Raw genomic sequence first — 9,119 nt, 5'->3', positions numbered from 1 at the left:
GTCTTGAGGGAGGGAGACCCACTGTTTCACACGCTGCCAGGCACAGACTAGGAATGCACTACAAATTCATTAAAATTAAGCAACTAAAACCCACAGAATTATGGAAAAATGCCCCCCCCCCCCAAGAAGCCACTTGTGTCGTAATCCCTGGGACCTGTGAACGTGACCTTATATGGCAAAACAAGGTCTTTGCTGACGTGACTCAGTTAGAGACTATGAGATGGGAAGATCGCCGTGGATTATCTGGGTGGACCCCAAATGCCATCCCAAATGTCCTAAGAGAGAAGCAGAGGGAGAGCTGACGAGACGCAAGAGGAGAAGCCACATGAAGTCAGAGGCAGAAATGACAGGGACGCAGTCACAAGCCAAGAATGCCAGCAGCCACCAGAAACTGAAAAAGACAAGGGACTTGTTCTCCTCCACAGAACCTCTGGAGGGAGCACAGCCCTTGATTTCAATCCAGGGATACTGATTTCAAACCTCCAGCCTCTAGAATTGTGAGAGGATAGATGTCTGTGGTGGAAAGCCACCAAGGCTATGGGAGTTTGTTATCGTGGCCATTTACCAGCAAATCCTAGGGCTGCAGAATGAAGCCCAGAATAAAGGGTGAGCTTGGGGTAAATGAAAGGAACAAACAGAGGGACACTAATAGTCTGATCCTGAAATGTGCCTGAAGTCTTGCTTTCGGTCTTCTCCTCATGAGCAGTGACAGAATCTCGCTGTCCATTCCCTCCCACAATGCCGAGCTGAGCATTTTCTGCATAGGCTTGCCGAGAGCTCGCTGTGTGTTGGGGTGTCATAAGCCCCCTTTTCTGGAAGCCAGGATTCCAGCCCCTTTATGATTCAGGACCCAGTCCGGAAGAAGTTTCGATAGTCTCCTGAGCGTTTGAGAGAAAAGGAGCCACAATATGAGGGGTCTTAGCCCACGGGGAAGCCAGAAGCTCTTCACTTCGAGGTGTTTATACACTGAGGTCAGGCACCTTCGGTTCTTCTGGAACCACAGATTAGGATGCTTGAAAGAATGGGAGATCACTGGACATCGTGACTCTATGAAGTCTATCCCAGTCACCACTGAGGGACTCAGAACAGGTCCCACTCAACTTCCCAAGGGTGCCGCTGTTTTGGAGCCCAGCGGAGTTGGAGAAGGATGAGAAGAGCCCTCAGAAAGCATCTTCTTCCAAGGGAAGAAACTGAGGCAGGGAGGTTGAGCGAACTGCCCAGGAGATGATGTTCCTAAAGATGGCTGGGAGTCATCAAAGTAGGTTATGGGTCACCCACTCGACCACACCTAGGGAAAACCTGCTACATTCGATACTGCTAACTTAGGTGGGGGGGGGGAAATCATGATTTGATGGAAAAAACATTTTTCATGACAAATGATTACATAAAAACTTTCTATATATAAAGGAGTAAGCTTCTGTTTCTTGCCAAAATCAACTACGTAGAATAGCTTATTTCCCCCCCCAAAATGTCGGTGAAATAAGGTATTGCTGGTCTACACATCACACAGGGAGAAAGTTTAGGGGACTTCATTCCAAGAGGTAGTACAGGATGAAAACAGACACGGACCATTGATTCGGATTGGGTGAGTGCACGGATTATTCGACCACAACAAGGTGTTAAAGGAACGTAGGATTGGGGGAGGAAGAGAACCTCTCTCTCTCTCACTGATGTTGCCCTTCAGGCAAGGAGGAGCCAGCACGCTAGCCCCGCGAATGATGCCAGAAAGTAGACACAGGGCTGCATGGACGCGACCCACCCTGCAGAGCGACCTCCTAGCCTCTGGCTGCGTGTGTGGTTTGTGGGGTCTGTGCGGGCACCCAGCTTCCGGCTGCTGCTTGCAAGGAGCTCCTTGAGGGGTCAGCAGGGCAGGGCAGGCCCGAGAAGATCACTAGGATCGTGCTCCAGTCACACCTTCAGCTCTACACCCCTGTGACAGTAGGTGCTTGGACTACGCAATTATGTCCCTCCCGAAGTCATGTGTTGAAGCCCTAATCCCCAGTGTGATGGTATCTGGAGGTAGGGCCTTTAGGGGATAATCAGGTCATGAAGGCGGTGTCCTTAGGAGAGACACGATCTCTCTCCTGGCCGTGTGAGGACGCAGCGCGAAGGCAGTCATCTACAGACCAGGAAGAGAGCCTTCACCAGGAACCAAACTGGCCGGCACCTTGGTCTTGGGCTTCCCAGCCTCCAGCTTGCGAGAAGTAGATGTCTATTGCTCAAGCCTTCCCGGCCGGTGGCGTTCTGTTACAGCAGCCTGGGCTGACGGAGTCAGCGGGCAAGTCGTTTCGCCTCCGGGAGCGGCAGTCACCTCTCCTGAGAAACGGGGATGGAAGCGTTCTCGGTCTCCTCCCTGCCTGCCGCCCTCCCTCCCTTCCTCCCTTCCTCCCTCCCATCTCTTCCATGGGTATATCAGGAGTACCGAGTACAAAAGACCGCGAGATGTCCCGAGCTCCAAACGAATACACTTCTTATAAAGAACCCTGTACAACTGCCCTCGCCATGGTAACCACAGGGCCACCCCCCTCTAGAGAGGATGACGAACTGCCCTGGGCCACTGGAGATCAAGTAGGGGATGGTGACACTGGTACCACAAAAATCTGGACTTGGTGTTACCAATACTTTACTAATTACTGGTAAGTCAATGAGCACGAACGATAAGTATTGTTAAACGAAACCACTTCATCTTGGGGTTGGGGAGATCCCAGCTTGGGGTTGGTGGAGTCCGTAATCATGATCACAGCCACAACGACCCAGCCAACATCACAATCACCGTCACCATCACAACCACAGTCACATCACTGTCACCATCACAAACATAATCAGTCACCATCACATAATCACCATAATCACAGTCACCACTAGAATCACCACCAGAGTCACCATCACTGTTGTAATCACTGTCACCATCACAGTCACCATCACCATCACAGTCACCCTCACAACCATAGTCACTGTCACCATCACCATCATGACCATAGTCACCACCACCATCACTGTCACCATCACAGTCACTGTCACCATCACATAGTCACATCACAGTCACCATCACAAACATAATCGGACACCATCACAACCATAATCACAGTCACTGCCAGAGTCACCACCAGAGTCACCATCACTGTCACCATCACAGTCACCATCACCATCACAGTCACCCTCACAACCATAGTCACTGTCACCATCACCATCATGACCATAGTCACCATCACCATCACTGTCACCATCACAATCACAGTCACAGTCACCATCACAACCACAGTCACATCACTGTCACCATCACAACCATAATCACAGTCACCGCCAGAGTCACCATCATAGTCACCATCACAGTCACTGTCACCATTACAGCCACCCTCACAACCATAGTCATAATCACCATCACACCATCACTATCACAGTCACTGTCACCACCACAGTCACTGTCACCATCACAACCATAATCACAGTCACCACCAGAGTCACCATCATAGTCACCATCACAGTCACTGTCACCATTACAGTCACCCTCACAACCATAGTCATAATCACCATCACACCATCACTATCACAGTCACTGTCACCACCACAGTCACTGTCACCATCACAACCATAGTCACAGTCACCGCCAGAGTCACCATCATAGTCACCATCACTGTCACCATCACAGTCACCATCACAGTCACCCTCACAACCCTAACCACAGTCACCACCACAACATAGTCACAGTCACCATCGCAACCATAGTCACTGTCAGAGGCAGAATCACAACCACAACCACAGCCACGAGCACAACCACAGTCTGCATCGCCATCGCAGTCACAGTGACAATCCCGGCGGCAGCTCACGCGTGTGGAGCCCCGCACTTGCTGTCGGGCTGGTCCGGGAGCTGGCGCCCTGGGTCTCCGCCAGGGGGCTCGTGGCCGCGATGGTGGTGGCCGTAGGGCGGCTGGAAGGGAAATCGCGAGAAGCTTCTCTTCTTAGGGAGGCCCGGGGGAGGGGGGCGTAGCAGACCCTGACCCATGACGGCTCGCGTCGTCCCCCGTGCTCACTGCTGCACGCCCGACGCCTAGCGCGGAGCTCGACGCAGGGCAGGCACGGAAAACCTGCTTGCTGAGTGAACAGAGAGGGGCCCAGACGGAGCATCGGCACGTGGAGAGCAGGGATTCTTCGTGTCCAGAGCGTGTCCGGGCTCCCAGGCTAGCGGGTCCCATTTGACACCGCGTCCGTGAACACTTGTTTTCCATGAATCCTTCACCCGCCTGAAGCCTTGCAGGTCATGTTGGGCTCGCTCTAGGACTCGGATGATCCTTGGCAGAATCAAAATTCCATAATCTGTCACACACACACACACACACACACACACACACACACACCACGTCTCCTGCCTCCAGAGTGGGAATCAGCCCTTTTCAACGGCAGCCAAGCACCCTCCCTGGGCTGGGTGCCCTCACCCTGGGCCCAAAGGACTCAGGAGACAGCTGTCTCCTGCCTGGGCCCCCTCAGCTAAGATCTGACTTTCTCATCATCTGGATCGTCTCAGAGACTCGCAGCGAAGGGATGAACCAGGCTGACCTTTCTGGAGGTTTGTTTAAAGCAGAACAATGTTTGTCTTGTCCAAACACTATGAATTACTCCAAAGAATGCTGCCCAGTTTTACAATCCACAGCTACAAACGGCTTACATAAATAGGGACTCGTCCCCTCCTACTCCCCCCCCCCCCCCGCTTTCTCCCACTCTTCTGGGCCTTCCCCTTTCCCCCCCTCACGCCTACTCTCCTCTGAGCCCCAGCCTGGTGAAGGGGCAGGTGTCGGGTGTTGCGGGCCACAGCTCACACCTGGGTTATTCCTGGCACGGATCCCCTGTGGGGGGCAGCTTCTCTGTCCCTAGTGTGGACAGGGTTTGCCTTGCCAAGGGGGGGAGGGGGGCTCTGGGCACATTTGTACTGGTGGGGGGCGGGGCTGCTGTGTTAAGTCCTGCTGTAAAAGCGTGTTGGTAAGAAAAGGCCCCTAGGTTTGGGGGTTCAACGTCCAGTCGGCCTGCAGCCCACATCGACCGTCCTCGTTTGGTGGGGTGCTCAGCTCACCCACAGTCCTTCCCTCGCAGGCTGCACATTCAGGGGATCCCCAGGTATCTCCTAGGAGTAGACCCCCCCCCCCACTTGGGGCCTCCAGTGGGGGTAGGAGGAAGCAATTTTACTGCTGATCAGATATAAAGAACACCACACAACCGTGGGTCCCAGGAAGGGAGGGGCAGCCTGGGACAGAGCCCAGTTTCCTAAACTATGTCCCTAAAAATAGTCCCTACACCACCTGCATCAAAAATGCTTCGGGAAGCTTGTTTTCAAAAATGCAGATTTCCGGGCCCCTCCCCAGGCCTAGGGAAGTTCTCTCTGGGGTTCCGGCCCAAGGCCGATGCCAGAGTCTGACAAACGCACAGTAACCCAGCTCCTCTGACCAACTGGGACAGACGTCAGCTGGCTGGTGGCTGGGGGGTGTGAGTGGTCTGTGGGATCCTTCCACTGAGGGTCCCCGCTTGGAGTCAAGCCTGTTCCCATTTCCTCTTTGCTCTGCAGACAAGGAAACTGAGTCAGAGTAGGGAAGAGTGACTTCCACTCAGAAGCGGGTGAGGAGACGGGGGATCCGTCGGCTATAAGCTCTGGGACACGCATCTGGCCATTCCAGAAAGGCCCCCTCCACCCCCCGCCCCCCTCCCCACTCCCAGCTGCTTCCCTGGTCATTCCAGCGTCTCCACGGAGCTGAAGTTGGATCTTAAGAGGGGTCACTGCTCCTTCTCTTCCCTTGATGGGAGGGTCCCGCCGGGCAGAGGTGACCAGAGCCAAATCTGTCCCTCGGGGGGGACACACAGCGAGCCCCAGCAGCAGGAAAACCAAGCGCCTGGAGCCTCTCACCCTGGATAGAGCCAAGCCAGCCCTGCCCACCCGGAGGCTCGGCAGCCGGGCTGGGGGCGCTGTCGGCGCGCGGTCCGCGGGGTTAGTTAGGGCCGCGGCTGCGGCGCGCGATCCCGCTTCGCCAGAGGGCAGAGGGCGCCCCCACGGAGAGGCCCCCGCTTTAGAGCTCGAAGGCCGTTGGTGCCCAACACTCGCGGCGACCCCGGGTCGAGAAGAGGTCAGAGGATAAAGCCGCTGGAACTCAGCCCGTGCACCGAGGCCGACCGTAGGGTCCGGGCAAGGCGCGGCGAGCTGGAGGCCAAGGCGGGCCCCGGGGCTAAAGAGCTGATCTCGCGGGGACCCCAGAGTGAAGCGTCTGGGGAGGGTCGGGATTGCACCAGCAGGCCCTGTCCCTACGATCTAAGGCTTGTGCGTTGGATTCCATTCACAATTTGGGAGATCCAGAAGCTTGCTGCGTGACCCCGGGCACGCTACGGGCGCCTCTGGGCCGCGGGGTCCTTCTCTCCTGCGAACCGCGCGGGCTTTGGGACGGATGCTCCCCAAGGCCCCGCTCCAACGTCCGCGCCTTGAATTAGCAGCGCCTCCTTCTAGTTTAGCATTTGATTTTCTAATCAAGCTCTTTGTCCCCTGCGGCCTTAACCCGAGCCCCCCGGCTTCCCCGTTTCCCCTCGACCCCCGCCCGGGTCTCGCCCTCGCCCGACTTTTCCCGTCGAAGGCCCTCGAGGGAGATTCCCGGGAGCCGAGGCCGAGGCCGGCGGGTCCGCGGCGCGGGGCCGGGGCTGTATGGAAATAGCCAGAGAAGCCGGCGGGCGCGGCGGCGATTTATTCTGGGAGTGACAGCCCCTTTGAGCGCTCAGCGAATGGCATTTTCTGTCTGTGAAAGCCTTTCTTCCCACCTCTGTTCAGATTAGCCCGGGGGATGAATGCGCCCATTATCCAGCCCGCTGACCATTCTGAAACGCCAAATTAATTACTAAGCACTGAATCGGGCGCCGGGGCCGGGGCACCGGGAGGTGTGAAAATAGCGAGCGGCTGGAGATGGGGAAGGCGAGGGGCGCAGCGCCGAGAGGCCGGGCGGGGTGGCCCGGGGCGCGGGCGCGGGCGCGGCGGGGCCCGGGCGGGCTTGGCCGGCGGCCGAGCGCGACCTGCCGGCGTGACCCGGCGCGACCGCGGGGCGAGCGGGCCGCGGGGACCCGGCGGGCGGGGTGGCGCGGCGCGGGGGTCGCGGCTGCGGCCGGCTGGGGGCTCGCCCGGGACCGCGGGCCGAGCGCGCCAAGTGCGCAGAGAGCGGGGCGGAGGCTCGGCCGTGCGCCGCGCGCGGGTGCGGGTCCCCGAGGCGGCGCGGGGGGCCGGGTCGCCCCCGGACGGCCCCAGCCGCCCGCCACCCGCGCCCGTCCCCGGCCCCGGCGCTGCGCCGCTCGCGCTGCCCTCCGAGGCCTTCCCCAAACTTGGGCGCCGCCTCCCTCCCCCCACCCCCCACCGACCGCAGCCCGGGCCGCAGCTTCCCGAGCGCGGGGCAGCCCCGGGCCGCCCCCCCGGGGCCCCGACTCCGGCTGGGCGGACGGCACTTACCTCCCGAGGCGCCGGGCGGGAGAGGGAGGCGAGCTCTCGGCGGCTCCCGCTGGAGTGCGAGGGGCGCGGAGGAGCGCGCGCCTTTAAGACTCTTCCCCGAGACTCCGCCAGGTGGTGTCAGGCCGGCCGGGCCCGGGCGGCTCCTCACCCCCGCGGCCACCCTGCTCCCGGCCCGCCCCGGGCACGGCCCCGGCCGCGCGCTCCCACTCCGCGCCCTGCGGCGCCCGCTCCTGCCGCGCGCAGCCCGGAGCACGGGAGGGCAGGATGGGGACAGCTGGGGACCCCCGGATGCCCCAGAGGGAGCCACTCATCCTACGCACTCTGGCTTAGGATGGCCTGGGGGTCGGCGGAAGCTATTTTTGGACCGGGTGCTGGGGCCGCGCGGGGGAGGGGGGCGCGGAGGAGAGGGTTGGAAAGTCTTGTCCAAGGACGTGCGACTCCGTCCCCCACTGTCATCACCTCGGGACGCGCCTTAGGTCCGCGCGAAACCGGTACTGTCGCCCTTGATCCAAGATGGCGAGCTGACACGCCTCCCCCAATCACCGCGGACAGGACCCGGGGCGATAAAACAGAGGCAGAGCCGTCGCCACTTAAAACCGAGGGGGGGAAGTGTCATTCACACTCCTGAAACGGGAAAGTTTAAGAGGACCCGAGGGAAGGCTGAAGGAACGCCAGTTCCTCAGGCGAGAAGCAGGAGTCGGCCTGGAAAGAGCCTAGAGCAACTCTCCCGCGTTACCTCCTCCAAGTTCAGGGTCGTGACCGCGTTCACGCGCGGCCGGCACCTGGGGGACCCCGCTCAGAGCTCCCCGCGGCCGCCGGGCGCTGGCTGGCGGGCACAAGCCATCCTTTTAGCTCCAGGCCGTGATCAAAATGGTAAAATCCTGTGTCTTCCCTTTCAAAAAAAATATATATTTTTTTGACATTTATATTGGGATTTCAAGCTGCATTAATAATTAACTCAGGTTTTGTTTTCACTGTTCACTATTTCTTTTATACAAACGCCTTCCTTGTTCCTGAGTTTCCTACTGTAGTTTCTGGCACAACTGCGATGTTGCTTTGAGAAAGCCTGAGGGAAGGACAGGTGGACGGTGTCCTTTCTGAGTCTTTGCCTGTCCAAGAATGTCTCTGTTCACGTCTACGCAGGCAGGAGGTAGATGTAGGATCCTGTAGGATATAGCACCCATAACCCTTCATTTACACATCCAACTTTGCAAGAAAGGGATGTTGTTAAGAGTAAACAGGGGAGGGGCGCCTGGGTGGCTCAGTTGGTTGAGTGACCCACTTCAGCTCAGGTCATGATCTCACCATTCCTGGGTGGGTTCGAGCCCCGGGTCGGGCTCTGTGCTGACAGCTCAGAGCCTGGAGCCTGCTTTGGATCCTGTCTCTAGCATTTCACACCAAGTAGGAAGGCTATAGTGAAAAAGACAGGCAATAACAAGTTTTGGCGAGGATGTAAAGAAATTGGAACCCTCGTGCATTCCTGATGGGAATGGGGGGGCGGGGAGGAAGGGCGCAGCCATTGGAAGACAGCCTGGCAATTCCTCAAGAGGTTAAACATAACAGTTGTCATATGACCTAGCAATTCTACTCTTAGGTATATACCCGAGAGCAATGGCAATGCAAGTCCGCACCAAAACTTGTACACAAATATCTAGAG

General features: G+C 57.9%; 1 long non-coding RNA gene across 1 annotated transcript; it reads right to left on the bottom strand.

Annotated features, from left to right (window-relative positions):
• Positions 1-1,513: 1,513 nt before the first annotated feature.
• On the bottom strand, positions 1,514-8,340 carry LOC111557836. The gene is made up of 2 exons (XR_002738228.2): positions 7,463-8,340; positions 1,514-2,316 (listed from the first exon to the last, which is right to left on the bottom strand). It is a non-coding gene; the product is annotated as an uncharacterized LOC111557836 (long non-coding RNA).
• Between the last annotated feature and the right edge of the window lie 779 nt (positions 8,341-9,119).

Source organism: Felis catus, chromosome E1 (assembly GCF_018350175.1).
Source record: "Felis catus isolate Fca126 chromosome E1, F.catus_Fca126_mat1.0, whole genome shotgun sequence".
Classification (NCBI taxonomy): domain Eukaryota; kingdom Metazoa; phylum Chordata; class Mammalia; order Carnivora; family Felidae; genus Felis; species Felis catus.
This window is presented reverse-complemented; position numbering and strand designations above follow the sequence as displayed.